Genomic DNA, 14,297 nt, shown 5'->3' on the forward strand with positions numbered 1-14,297 from the left:
GCAGGAGTGCCCCCATGCATCCACTAAGAGGCAGTGAAAGAGTGCTATACAATAAGTGGAAAGCCACCTACTTTGCAATTTTGCCTGATAACACCAGCCTACATAGTCCAAGCCTGGTTTTGAGTTTGTCAAAGCTTCAGGTGATAATGAATGATATCAGTAACACTTCCTGGTTATTGTCTGGTTCTGTGAATTTTGAAAGTAATATTTTTGTTGTTATGATTCAGTAAAACAGTCATGTCATAGTTGTTTATTTTCTTTAATTTTTTTTCTTCATAATGTGCTTAAGCCAATGGCTATTTTTAAAAGGCCCTAGGTAGATTTCTCACTCTGGTGAGAAATTTCCAAAGAAAGTTTCCCATACTGGCAATTCTTCATAAAGCTTTCTTCCTAAGATGTTCTTTTTAAATATCCTCTTTTCCTTCTCCCCATTCTACAGAAATGGGAATATGAAGGCAAAAGCCAACAAATTGTAGCATGAAGTCTAGAAAAATGAGTTACATGTTCCATAGTTGTGTATGAAACATTTCTGACAGTGATTTGGTAAAGTAGCATTGACTCGGCCCAGTGATCATGGTGAGAGTATAGACTTTAAGTCAAAATATTAATTTTTAGTCTACAACTGTGTAACCTTGATCTGATAACTAAGGTTCTCTAGGCCTCAGCAATTTCCCCTTGTGTAAAATGTGGATGTATGATTAGATGATGTTTGATATTTTCTTCCAAGCTATAAATTCAGTGATTTTGAGTATAGAAATCTACAAAGCCACCTAAGGGAAAAAATTCCATTCATTTATGAAATATTTTTTGGGCTACTATATACCATATTTCTTAGAAATGAAAAAGCTAAATATCTTAATCCATATGAGTTGTTTTGTTTGTACATATTTAGAGAGAAGAATGAAAAATTTACATGAAAAATCAGGAAGTCAGTTTTGGAAATAGATACTTAATACATTGAATCAGCGATTAATGCAACCTCAATTAAATAATGGACTTCCAAATGGAAGGAATTATAACTTTCAGGGCTAAATTATATTTGAGAATACCTACTTTGAGGAACAAGTTTTTATGCTCTGGAACCATCACTTCAAAATACGGCATCTATTCCATTTCATTCTTCACTTAATAGATTTTCTTTTTGAAAATACATATTTCTTTCCTATAAAATGAAAAGAAAATTTAAAGATGACTAGAGGTTTTTTTAGTGATAATACAATTCTGAATGGAAAAATAATATATATGCTTCTATCTGAACAGCCCGAAAGAAAAAGAACTTTTAAATCAAAGAAATTTGCAGGGCTGGGAGTGGTTGTTGATTTATTATTACTATGTGTATCAGTTTTCTAGGGTTACTTGACAAATATTGCAGACTGGGTGGCTTAAATAACAGAAATTTTCTCCGTGGAGGCTAAAAGTCCAAGATCAAGGTATTGGCAGGTTCAGTTTCTTCTGTGGCATCTTTCCTTGGCTTGTAGATGGTTGCCATCTGACTGTGTTTTCATATGGTCGTTCCTTTCTCTGTGTTGTCTGTGCCCTAATTTTCTCTTCTTATTAGGGTGCTAGTCAAATTGGACTAAGGCCTCCTTAACAACCCCACTTTAAATTATTTGCCTCTTTTAGGCCCCATCTCCACATACAATCATATTCTAGGGTACTAGGGGTTAGGATTTCAATATAGGAATTTGGAGGGACACAATGTAGCTCATAACACTATGTTTATTTCCATAATATTAAACATAATTTTTGTTATTCTTACTACTGTTTTGTGCACTAACTATATTTTTATTTTAGTTATATAATTGCTTTGTACATGTGTCAGCTTATCACATTGTGCCAAAGATATAAAATTAATTGCTTCAAAATGAATCTTAATTATGATAATTAAATATTTGCAACACTTTATAGTATTTTATTTTTTTCTTAAACATAACAGAGAATTGGATGCCGTTCACATATCTTACATCAGCCAGTAAGCCAGATGTTTTATCATTCTCTATATTAAGGATTTTGTCCTATTTTGTTTTGGTTTTTGGATAGACTTTTGGATAGACTTTATTGCCTTTAAGTTCTGAGACTCCCTTAATTAAAAATTCAATTGACTTTTTACTAAGAATATTATGTATGTATCAGTTGTTTAAACCTGAAATAGAAATCCTAAGAGGGAAAATATTCAAGTCCAGCATGGCCCAGTGCTGAAACACAAAATTGCAACTACTAGAGTATATGTAGTTCAATTAATGGCTGGTCTTCCTCTCATGTTGGATCAACTAGCCAAGATATACTCAGCTGGAGAAATCCATCTCAGATGGTTCATCTTTCTTTAAGCAGATGAAGGATCCGTAGCAGCATGTCTAGAGATTGCTTCACAGATACTACTTCTAACCTACAGGGGAATTGTTACACAGAACCCAAAACCCTTCCTCCCACTCCTCTCAGTATCTGAGAAAATGTCCTTAATTTTTCCTTTGATGTACATCAGATTTAGCATCAAAGTTACCTATGATTTATTCGTGAACCATATTGAGACAATTCTGACTTGCAGTAATAAGTTGTAAATAATAAGTCTTAAGAACTCTTGCCATGTCAATGGATTCTTATGTTGAAATGATCTAGAAATTTGAAAAAGGACAGATACTCAGGGAAAAAAAAAACCCTTACAAAGACAACAGCTCACATAATCTACCATAAATAGAAGCATTCAAAGCGTTTTTTTTAAAACGCTAAAATCATCCACATTATTGTATTACATCTCTATATTATATGCTTACTTTTTTTTGTTTCCATGCATAGGGTAGACATGGCAAATATCTTCTAAATAAAAACAAGAACAAAGTAAAAATTTAAGCAACAAAATACATATTTAAATGATATGAAAACATGAGGATTTAAAGTCAAAAGTAGCTCTATCCTACATTAAGACAGATATTCACTGACATTTGTCCTCTAGTCCAGTATCCAACTGAGATTTATACAAATATGACCTACCAGAAAATTGGAATAGGTAGCACATCATGTAAAAGAGGTCATACTTTAAGAAAGAAGAGACTCGTATAAATCTGTATGGGGTTAGAGGAGAGATGTCCCTCTCTAGTTCCATTAGAAACTGATATTAAGTATTGGGAACAAACCTCTTCAAATTCTACCTACCTCTCAGGACCCTGATCTAATTTCACCTTCTCTGTGTGACACACTGATATCTCAACATTTCCTGAGTGTCGCCCACATGCCAGGAAGAGCACTTGATGCAAAGATACAAACATAAAAAAGAGAGTCTCCAATCTAAATTCCTGGCATCTATTTTCACTCACTTGCTATCTAATCATTTTTTCTATCTATATATAACACTCTAAGTTCTATGACAACAAAATTTCTCTAAGTTTAATTCAATATAGTTTTACTGGCCACAAACTTTGTGGCAGGCCCCATGTTAGGTGTTAAAGATAGACAGAGGTTCTCAAGTAGCTTGCATTCTAACCTATATAAACCCCAGGGGGCTACTACAGTACACATGAATAACCAGTTGGCTATGAAAGTAAATCCTTTAATGCTCTGACTAGATAAAAATGAGATTAAAATGTATATTCTCTCTTTCAAATGTGTCATTTTCTATTTCACATTCTTCAGACTTTGATGATACCACATGAAGAACCCATAGGTCCAATTCCAATTATACTTTAAATGGACTGTTAACACTGACAAGGATTTTATTATGCCAACCATTGCAACAAGGGGAGAAAAACCTTTAATTTTCTTTTTTTTAATTTTTTAAGGTTTATTTATTTTTGAGAGAGAGAGAGAGAGAGAGAAAGACAGAGCACAAGTCAGAGAGAGGCAGAGAGAGAGAGGGAGACACAGAATCCGATGCAGGCTCTAGGCTCCAAGCTGTCAGCACAGAGCCCGATGAAGGGCTCAAACTCACGGACTGCGAGATCATGATCTGAGCCGCAGTCGGACACTTAACCGACTGAGCCACTCAGGTGCCCCAAACCTTTAATTTTCTATTTGGGGGAATATTTTGATATCGGTGGTGGTGGTATTGGGATAATGCTATTGGGGATTTCTTGCTGCCTTTAGTGCTTACCATTATACTACTGCCATATGTTATTATGTGTATTATTTGATTTAGTGTCACCTACCTGGATCAATTTCTGTTCCAGGTTTCTGTACGTATTTATTCGTTTTGCTTTAAAAGAAAAATCAGCAATTGAATTGACAGTGATAGACACATCAGTAGCACCATTCTTAAGAGATATAGAGAAATAATTTCTCTCCCCTTAAAGACTGTGACTTATCGTCCACTACAATGCCTTTTAAATGCTACTCAACAACAGCAGACTACTGACCATTGAACAGTTGACTGCTACCTAGGATGTGTTTTCAGTTGTTGGCTTTTCTAAGTAATTACTTGCTAGAAAGGAAGGGGAATGGATGAAAATATCTATTCTGACACCTCTTGAAATGGAAGTATTAGTTGACTGTATCTGTTATATCACCCTGCACCCATTCAGCATCACTAATCACAATGCTAAGTGACCTTTTACTTTACTCGGCATTAAGCTTTTGTTGCTCGACCTTTGAGCCTCAAGCAGGCCTTTCTCCAGCACCCTGCTGCATCTTTACTACTAAACTCCTGAATCATTATCCATCCTGAAGATCTGCCTTGCCTTAGAGGTACTCTGACATTTTCTAAGACTTCCTATTGGACTTTGCAGACATTTCCAGATCATGACAGTGTCATTTGATATCTTGGTTTTAAACATCATCAGAGTGGCTTGTGCTGAAGGACCTGAACTAAAAAGAAAATGGCAAATAAAAACAACAAGGCTATTTCTTCTGTGCTTATTAAGATAGCATGGAAAAAAATACTTTTTATTATGAATACAGCCATAAAATCATAAATATTTTTCAAGTGATCATAGTATGAAATAGAAAGGCAACAGTACAAAAGATACAAAGTGGCTCATTTGAAAGAGGGATTATCTTTAGATAGGCCTTATAGTTAATAATACCAATTATAATAAAACTTTATGGTTACCTGATAAGCTATTGTTTATTAACTAATTTTACCATATCTTAATCATCAGAAGAAACCTGTAAACATATAAGGTAAGACTACACTCCTCATTTACAGGTGAGGAGACTGAGGATTCAAGACGTTAAATGATTCATTTCTATTTCTTGGCTGGCATGATGCTGAGCAAACTTTGAGCCTAGGATCTCCAAATCCAAATTCTGTGCTGTTTCCACTATATCATGCTGCATCTACTTATAACATGATATTTGAGTCAGATTATTTAGGAACTTTAATTAGCCAAGCAACCTATATTCAGACTAGAACTTAAAACCAGAGTAGATATTAAGTCAACTCTATAATTGTTCAATTCATTTTTTTGAAGGCTGTAGGCAAGGGAGATACCTAAGTTATAATTACCTACTCCAAAATAACCACTTTGTGAAATGCATTCACACAGACACACCCAAAAGTAAGCATAGTTGGATTGTGCCAATTAATTTTGTATTATTCAAAAAAATACCTCAAACTTCATAATTCTGTTTCATTCACATACTAAATTAGCTACAACAGAGTTTCAAAATCATGTCTTCATTATTTTATGTTGAAATGTCTGTGGGAAAATTACCATTCTGCTAATTGATTTTTTCTTAATTCATAATAAGCCCTGATACAATTGAAACATATCTGAAAAGACTGGAAATCTATTTTATTTATCTTAAAATCTGTAAAGGGAGTCTTATGAATATTAATAAGGCTTCCTTGAGTAGGAAATAAAAGTTTTAAAAATGAAGTAATGATAAACATTAAGCTCTTTAAATATGTAAGAGGGATATAGAATTAGAAAGCAACCTGGGGGGGGATCAATTGGAAGGATCGATGACAATGATAGTAAATGCATTTGAGGATATTTGGCAGATTAATCCTTCAGTTTTATGCCTTCAGAGACTGGAGGCCAGTAGCATGTCTAAATCTAGGCTTATATTACCATCTACTTTTTATCAACACTGTGAAGGGTGAAATTAAGAAAAAAAACTATCATTATATGAAGCACTTGTTTAATTTAAAGATAATTTTACATTTAATATTTTTCCTTCTATTTCAAACATTATTACTTTAATTCGAGGAAGTAGTTGATTCTATCAATAAGTTAAGGAAACCTAAGTAAGAGTTTCCAGTTGACCCTCAACTGTTCTGAGTTCACCGAAGTTGAAATGTCAATCTGCTAGGGATAAACTGCAGGAAGCTCTCTTGAGGCTTGTGAGTGGGCAGAGAAGTGGCAGATTAGCTTACATGTGGGTAAGGTAATGCAGTTATGGGAAAAAATGAAGGTTAAATAAGCCAGGGTGCATTCATAGGCTGGCAGGCTCCTACTTGTCAGTTCCAATCTTGAAAAGGAATCTTGGAGTAACTGGTAACTGTTCCCTAAAAAAAAATTAGTTCAAGAAGTTACTATACCCACAAAGGTCAACATTCTGCTGGTCAGAGTCTGGAAAGAGATTGGTATCCAAACAGAAGACAGGCTACTTCCTTAGTACAACATTACGGTCCTCCAGACTTAATGAAATATAATTCTGGTTGCTCCTTCTTTTTAAAAAGTTGCTGCTGCTATTTAAGATGAGAAAACATTTGTAATGAACCAGCAAGTAGTGAGGCTACTTGTGAAAGGCTAAAAAATTAGGGCTCTTCTGTTAGGAAGGATAATGGTTGAGTGAGGCTATGCTCAGAATCCATCAAACCATGACATCATAACAGGTTTGGATAGGACATATGCAAACCTGTTTACCAAACCCAAGAGTATCGAAACTGAGTATCCTTGAAACATTACAGAGGTAAAAAATACGGAAAGGGAATTATTATACATGACTTATGGAATAAGTTACCCCAGAAGTTGTAAAGAAATAGCACATTTAAAATTTTTTTTTCCAACGTTTATTTATTTTTGGGACAGAGAGAGACAGAGCATGAACGGGGGAGGGGCAGAGAGAGAGGGAGACACAGAATCGGAAACAGGCTCCAGGCTCTGAGCCATCAGCCCAGAGCCTGACGCGGGGCTCGAACTCACGGACCGTGAGATCGTGACCTGGCTGAAGTCGGACGCCTAACCGACTGCGCCACCCAGGCGCCCCTGAAATAGCACATTTTAAATAGTAAAGTAATTCAGGTCGGGGCACCTGGGTCACTCAGTCAGTTAAGTGTCCAACTTCGGCTCAAGTCATGATCTCACAGTTTGTGAGTTAGAGCCCTCCGACAGGCTCTGTGCTGACAGCTCAGAGCCTGGAGCCTGTTTCAGAATCTGTGACTCCCTCTCTCTGCCCCTCCCCTGCTCATGCTCTGTCTCTGTCTCTCAAAAAATAAATAAATGTTAAAAAATGGTTTAAGTAATTCAGGTCAATTTGTGCACTGTAAACCCATTGTTAACAAGTAGAAGGTTAGAGAAGCCAAGGACACACCACTCCTTTCTACAGAGGTGACTCTCACCAGAAATAGAATTGTGAGGCCAAATAGATTATGAGTATGGTATTCTTTAGGGTTTTAGTTTAAAAATGTATTAAAAATTAAAAAAATGTATTAAAAGGGTTAGTATTGAAGATGGTAATACATTTATGGATTACAAAGCTCCTTGTTCTTGTTCTACTTTTGACTTCACATTTGTTTATATTAAAACACCATCCTGTCAAATTCACAGACTTAGAAATTCAGGCACAGTGCTTATGGAGGTCATATGGTGTAGTGGTTCAGGTTACAGAGTTAGAAACTTCATTGAGGTCTACTGCTTATTAACTGTATGATCTTGAGCAAGCTTTTTTTTTAAGTTTATTTATTTACTTTTGAGAGAGAGAGAAAATGCAAGTAGGGGAGGGGCAGAGAAAGAGTGAGAGAGAGAATCCCAATCAGGCCCCACACTGTCAGTGCAATCCCAACCTGGGGTTCAAACCCACGAACCATGAGGTCATGACCTGAGCCTGAAGGTTAACCGGTGGAGCGCCCCAGGCACCCTGAGCAAGTTTTTAATTTCTTGGAGGCATACTATTCATTTGTAAAATGGCTTCATAATACCTACCCTATAGGATTGTTTGAAGAATCATTGATATGTAAGATATGCAAGTCACTTAACAAAGTGCATGGCACCTAGTAAATACTAAATAAATGGCAGTTCTTAGTATTACTGTGGGCTTTGAAGCTATGTGTATTACCCTGTATTCAAAAGCTTGTAACAGATGTGATGGATAAGGTGTGCCTACGTTTTCCTAATATGATTTTTTAAAGTTTTTTGACCATTTTGAATATAAATAGCTTTTTGGAAATGTAAATGATACAGTAAAGCATCTAAGTGTGATAAATTTAATTACATGGATGGATTCAAATTGCATATGGCTTAAAATAATGTCTTCATGAAGAACTACTGCTTTCTTCCCCCACCATCCCATTTTGCAAAAACAGTTTTGTTCAAAATCTCACAAATATCCTTGACATCATTGTTTCTGTAAGCTTGAGAACCAATTTGGAGTCACCTAACAGTTTTCTGGAACACACTATATTCATGTTCATCTAAGCTGTTAGGTAGAGAGCGATATAACACTAATAGGTGCATCACTGTCATCTTGATCTCAAGCCACAAATATCCATTTGCATAGTACTAGGTAAATTGATTATCCAATTCATTCTAAATGTATTTTTTATCTTCTCTAGGTATTTACTGCTTTGCAGTTTTAAGTGATCTTTCAAAGTCTTTTTTACAATGATATAATAAGATTAATATTGTGAAGTCACACCCCCTAAATAATCCTTAGGTCTATGTTATATTTCATTGTCTTTAATCCCCCACCCCAATTTTCTAAATGTGCCTCTGTAATCACCTAAAACTCATATTTTTTAAGTTTATTTTATTTTGAGAGAGAGCATGTGTGCGCACACACACACAAGTGGGGGAGAGGCGGAAAGAGAGGGAAAGAATCCCAAGCAGGCTCCATGCTGTTAGCACACAACCCGACATGGGGCTCAAACCCAAGACCTGTGAGACCATGACCTGAGCCAAAAGGAAGAGTCAGACACTTAACCAACTGAACCACCCAGGCACCCCTCACCTAAAACTTATATTAATTGAGGTCCCATACTGAGTTCTTCAAAGAGCACTTTAATATTAAAAATAAAATAATTTAGATAAGGCACTTATAATTAAAGAATTTGTAAGGACTTGAATATAAGATAGTTTCCTTTTTCTGAGATATAAGTGGAGTGGGGAGGCATGCCTTATATTTAGGAAGATAGGAATATATATTTTCTTCAGTTACATCCAATCATATAACTTTGAAAGCATTCATATTTCTTATTTTTATTCATTCCGTATATGTGCTAAGTGCTGGGATGATCCAAACATATATGGGGCAATATTTTTGGTGTTATAAGAATTTTCAGACCTTGGGAAATATTTAATTCAAGAAAAAATATTGAACACCTATTATTTACAAAGCATTTGCAGAAAAATGTGAGTTGCAGCCCCTGTCCTCAATAGCTTACAAGCTATTCAAAAGAGGATAAAACAAATAAGCAATTCTTACCTGAGAAAATAAAGAAACAACAAGCTGCTTTGGGGTTCAAATATTGGAGAAGCCATATTCAGTTGAGAAATATTAGAAAAAAGCTTTAGGAAGTCAGTCATATTTAAGATGAAGTGTAAAAGATGTGTAAGATAGACACTCAGAGTAGAATAGTGAGAAAAGGGACCAGAGCCTAATGAGGATGTTGAAATGACATGAGCAAAAGGCCTGGTGGAAGAAAAGCAAGAAAGGATATTCAAGAACAATGAGCAGTCCATTTAGATGTAATGTAGAATGTATGGAAACAATGACAGAATAAGGCTGGGCTGTGAATGAGATTAAGCCAGATTATAAAAGCTTTGTAGGCTATTCTCAAAAAGTTTATTTTTAGCCTGTAATCAATAAATAGAGATTTACTAACTAATGACTGGATTATACGGTCAGGTGTGTATTTTAGTTATCTTCCTAAATTGATTTTAAAACTTGTGACTGCACATAGAGCTTGGAGTTAAGGCCACTGGCTGCCTGAGGAACCCACAAATAGTATACTACATAAGGGGCAAGTCTTTCACTAACACCACAAGGGTCTCTGGCCCAAGGAATGGAGTTTGATAGTAATTCTTGCTACAAGTAAAATTTACAAAAACCATTTAAAAAGATAAATTAACTGTGAGGAGACCAAAGTCATCTGGGAGAGAAAAGAATAGAATGAGAAAACTTTTAGAGATTTATCAGAGGAATTGAAGACCATTTGGATATTGGGTTCCAAAGCATCAAAGAATTGACACTGATTAGATATATAGCTATACCATTTAGTTATACAGTTTTGGTGCAGTAATCAACAAATTAGATCATGTTGATATTGAACATAATTTGTGAGGGGCTTACAGACATGGTTCATGAGGCTGTTCACATAAGGAGAAAAAAGAGGTGAAGAGAGGAAGTCTACGTGGATTAAAACATACGCAATAAATCATCACACGGAAAAACACACTTTTCGCCTATAGGTAAAAAATTCAAATTAAAATAACAGTAAGGGGGTGCCTGGGTAGCTCAGTTCATTAAGCGTCTTGGCCCTTGATTTTGGCTCAGCTCATGATCTCACGGTTCATGAGTTCAAGCCCTGCATCAGGCTCTGTTCTGGCAATGTAGAGAGTGCTGTCTCTCTCTCTCTCTCTTTAAAATTTGTTTAATGTTTATTTTTGAGAAAGAGAGCATGAGTGGGGGAGGGTCAAAGTCTCTCTTTCAAAGTAAATAAATTTTTAAAAACTTTTAAAATTAATTAACAGTAAGCTAGAAACATACAGCTATTAGAATGTCTAAGCACAAAGTGAGGTGTTGGGATTGCTGTAGAGAAACAGATAACAGTTTGATGGTGGTTCTGTTGCATGACAATTCACAAAACACGAAACAATGTTAAGTGAAAGAATTAGACCACAAGAGAGTATATAAACACTGATTATATCTATAATGCATGTATGTTGACACATATTGGAAAATAATTTGAAGGAATATAAGTAGTTTAATGTTCATTTGCATTTTCTTTCTGGAACAGTTATTTAAGTGCGTTGTAATTTGAAAAGAATGAAATGAAAAATGATTCCTCATCATACCCCTAAAACACATACACATATACACATATATGCAAATAGATTGTGGTAAAATATGTTCAGTGTTTGAGATGTTGCAACATTATCTATAAATCAAGGATGTAATTGAAGTTGTAGTTGCTTTCATTATCTTCCATAAGTCTGATGAGGCATTTCTTGATCACCGTTTATTATAGTAATGAGAAATCTTTTCATCATAAATCCTGACAATCTGCATTTTATATCTTTCCTCAGTATAAATTCTTTGCCCCTACTAAATAAATACACAAAGTGTAAAGCTTGCTATTGCTTAGTTTCTCTACCTTCCTGTCAATACTCAGTAGCTCATACCTTAACCTTTACCTGTCAGTTGATAGTTTTTCTCCCCTCCACCAGATTGGCACACACAACTAAGTTTCAGTTTTATATGTAGCTAACATGGAATGAATTGAATGACTATTATATGTCACCCATTGCTCCATGGTACTCTTACAGAGATTTTATCTTATCTTGATAGTAAGCATGTGAGGTCTGAAATATTATACCTATTCTTGCTTGACAAAAACTAGGCATCATTCTCTTCAGGGCCTAGGACATTGCTCTTTCTTTTCTTCCATGGTGCTTTCAAGTGTCTAGTTCCCAACAGAAAGAAGGTATGCTGTGTGTTATGGCTCATAATGTAGTTTTTAACATATACAATACATTTTTAGTAAGAAGCATATTTTTTAAAAATTTTTAATATTTATTTATTTTTGAGAAAGAGACAGAACATGAACAAGGGAAGGGCAGAGAGAGATGGAGACACAGAATCTAAAGCAGACTCCAGCTCTGAACTGTCAGCACAGAGCCTGACATGGGGCCTGAACTCATGAACCATGAGATCATGACCTGAGACAAAGTCAGACACTTAACTGACTGAGCCACCCAGACCTCCATAGAAAGCAGCATATTTTTAAGAGAGATCGTTTTCAAAAAAAAAAAAGGTATGCTGTTTTTCCTCATTTAATGTATACTATTGATATAAAATTATTATAATGGTATATAGAAGACTTGATACAAAGCAATGCAAAATTATATGAGCAATTTAAATAGAATCCAAACATGAAGCAAAATTATCTACTTTAATGATTTCAATTAAATAAAACTTATGAGCTGATAAAAATTTTGAAGTTTTATTTTATTTAATTTGGTGTGTGATGTTGTCATGGTGATTAATTACAACAGGAAATTAACATACCATTTCATAATACAACACATAAGGCAAACAAAGAAACTCTTGAAGTAAAATGTGGGAAATCATAAATAACAAGCTATAAGAACTAAATGGAAGCATCAAGGAGTGATTAGTACAATAAAGTATATAAACTATGAGAATGTTTTCCACTTCATCATATATTACTATGGCTGCATAGGGATGATTGCAATGCTAGCTTCATGTTACTACTGAAATGTTACTGAGATTGGAAATGTACACAATATGATAACTGATATTTTAAGGTGGGGGAAGGAAGGGCTACATGTATGAATCATGTAGAAAAATGAATTGAAAAACTGTCTTGTTTGACAAAAGAAAAGGAAGAGTCTGGGAGGAAAGGTAAATATTGTAGGAATAGCAAATGTGAATATAGTATAATGAGATTCATATATGTAAACCATTAACTGATGATAAAGAGTAATCTAAACAGAGTACCATTAAAGGAAAGGGAGTATCTGTGTACCCAGCATGGATCTCTGCCCTGCCCTACTTCTAAGCATCTAACATATTCTCATAGTCATTTCTTCTGTATTGTGATTTTTTCAAGTGAAGCACTTTTAGATGTCCCATGTGGTTTAAAACAAATCAGAAATTCATGTCCCAAATGTTTCGTTAGTCAGAATAATTAAGTTGATCAGTTCTGGGAGCAGCGGAAGCAAAATAATGGGGTCATTGAAGCAGTCAGGCTCTAATGGGAACTTGAATTCATTCAGATACCAAATCTAGTAGTTGTTCTACACCTGTATGCACAGACCCATTGAGCAAATTCACATTAAAGGTTTAGTGGAACATTTTCAATGTTGTGGTCCAAAGGGACTTGCTACTGTTTCACAAGAAAACACTGAATATTTTTTGACAATATGTCTTTTTGTGTGTGTGATGTGTTAACTAAGCTCTGTATGTGTATGTTGGCACCCTATCCCTACGTAGGGAGGGAAAAAGAGAGATATGCATAACTGGGAATGGTTTTCTTACTATTTAAAGATAAAATAAAAATGTGCTCCAGCATTTGCTACCTGGAGGCAATAATACAATATGAGGGAACTCACTAGATTGGGGGAAGGTGGAGTTTTATCAAACAACCTATGCAACCTAGTATAAATGAGGATCATTTCACCCTTTCCCTTCATAAAACAAAATGGTATCAAGCATGATTTTGGTTATTTAAGGAGAAAGCAGCAGTTAGGCATTCTGTATAGTAATGCAGTGTTTCATTTCTCTTATGTCACTATATGACTGTAGTAGCAAACTGACTGTTTTTATTCTTTTATAAGATATCTAAGGAGAGTTGACAGACCCAAAATTTTTTAAAGGTCTAAAGAATGGAAAGATGAATTTAACTGTGTCCTGTAGTGACCATTGAACTAACAGATCTTCAATAGAACTCTCTCATTGGAGACTGCAAAACACACAGGAAAAATAAAAGATTTGCAGTATATCCTGAACTATGAAAGACAGATAGGACCAGCCATCTTTATGGAAAAAAAATAATCAAAACTGAATTAACTTACCTAAAGAATAGTTTTAATACACACAGTTATTTGTAAATATTATGCTCTAATATTTTTACTTTGTGGATAAACAAAAGAACATTCTTATTTGTATATTTTTTTTTCAACGTTTATTTATTTTTGGGACAGAGAGAGACAGAGCATGAACGGGGGAGGGGCAGAGAGAGAGGGAGACACAGAATCGGAAACAGGCTCCAGGCTCTGAGCCATCAGCCCAGAGCCCGATGCGGGGCTCGAACTCACGGACCGCGAGATCGTGACCTGGCTGAAGTCGGACGCTTAACCGACTGCGCCACCCAGGCGCCCCCTTATTTGTATATTTATTCTAATATATTCTAGGCACCAAGGAAAACAGATGCAAATGACAATTCCTGTGTTTCTAGAGCT

General features: G+C 35.3%; 1 protein-coding gene and 1 non-coding gene across 5 annotated transcripts in view; both read left to right on the top strand.

Moving 5' to 3' along the window:
* Positions 1–14,297, top strand: part of DIAPH2 (diaphanous related formin 2) — a 995,484-nt gene that overhangs the window by 940,599 nt on the left and 40,588 nt on the right. The window lies entirely within an intron of this gene.
* Positions 10,044–10,187, top strand: LOC123595541. The gene has a single exon (XR_006711230.1). It is a non-coding gene; the product is annotated as a small nucleolar RNA SNORA62/SNORA6 family (small nucleolar RNA).

Source organism: Leopardus geoffroyi, chromosome X (assembly GCF_018350155.1).
Source record: "Leopardus geoffroyi isolate Oge1 chromosome X, O.geoffroyi_Oge1_pat1.0, whole genome shotgun sequence".
In the NCBI taxonomy this organism is placed as follows: domain Eukaryota; kingdom Metazoa; phylum Chordata; class Mammalia; order Carnivora; family Felidae; genus Leopardus; species Leopardus geoffroyi.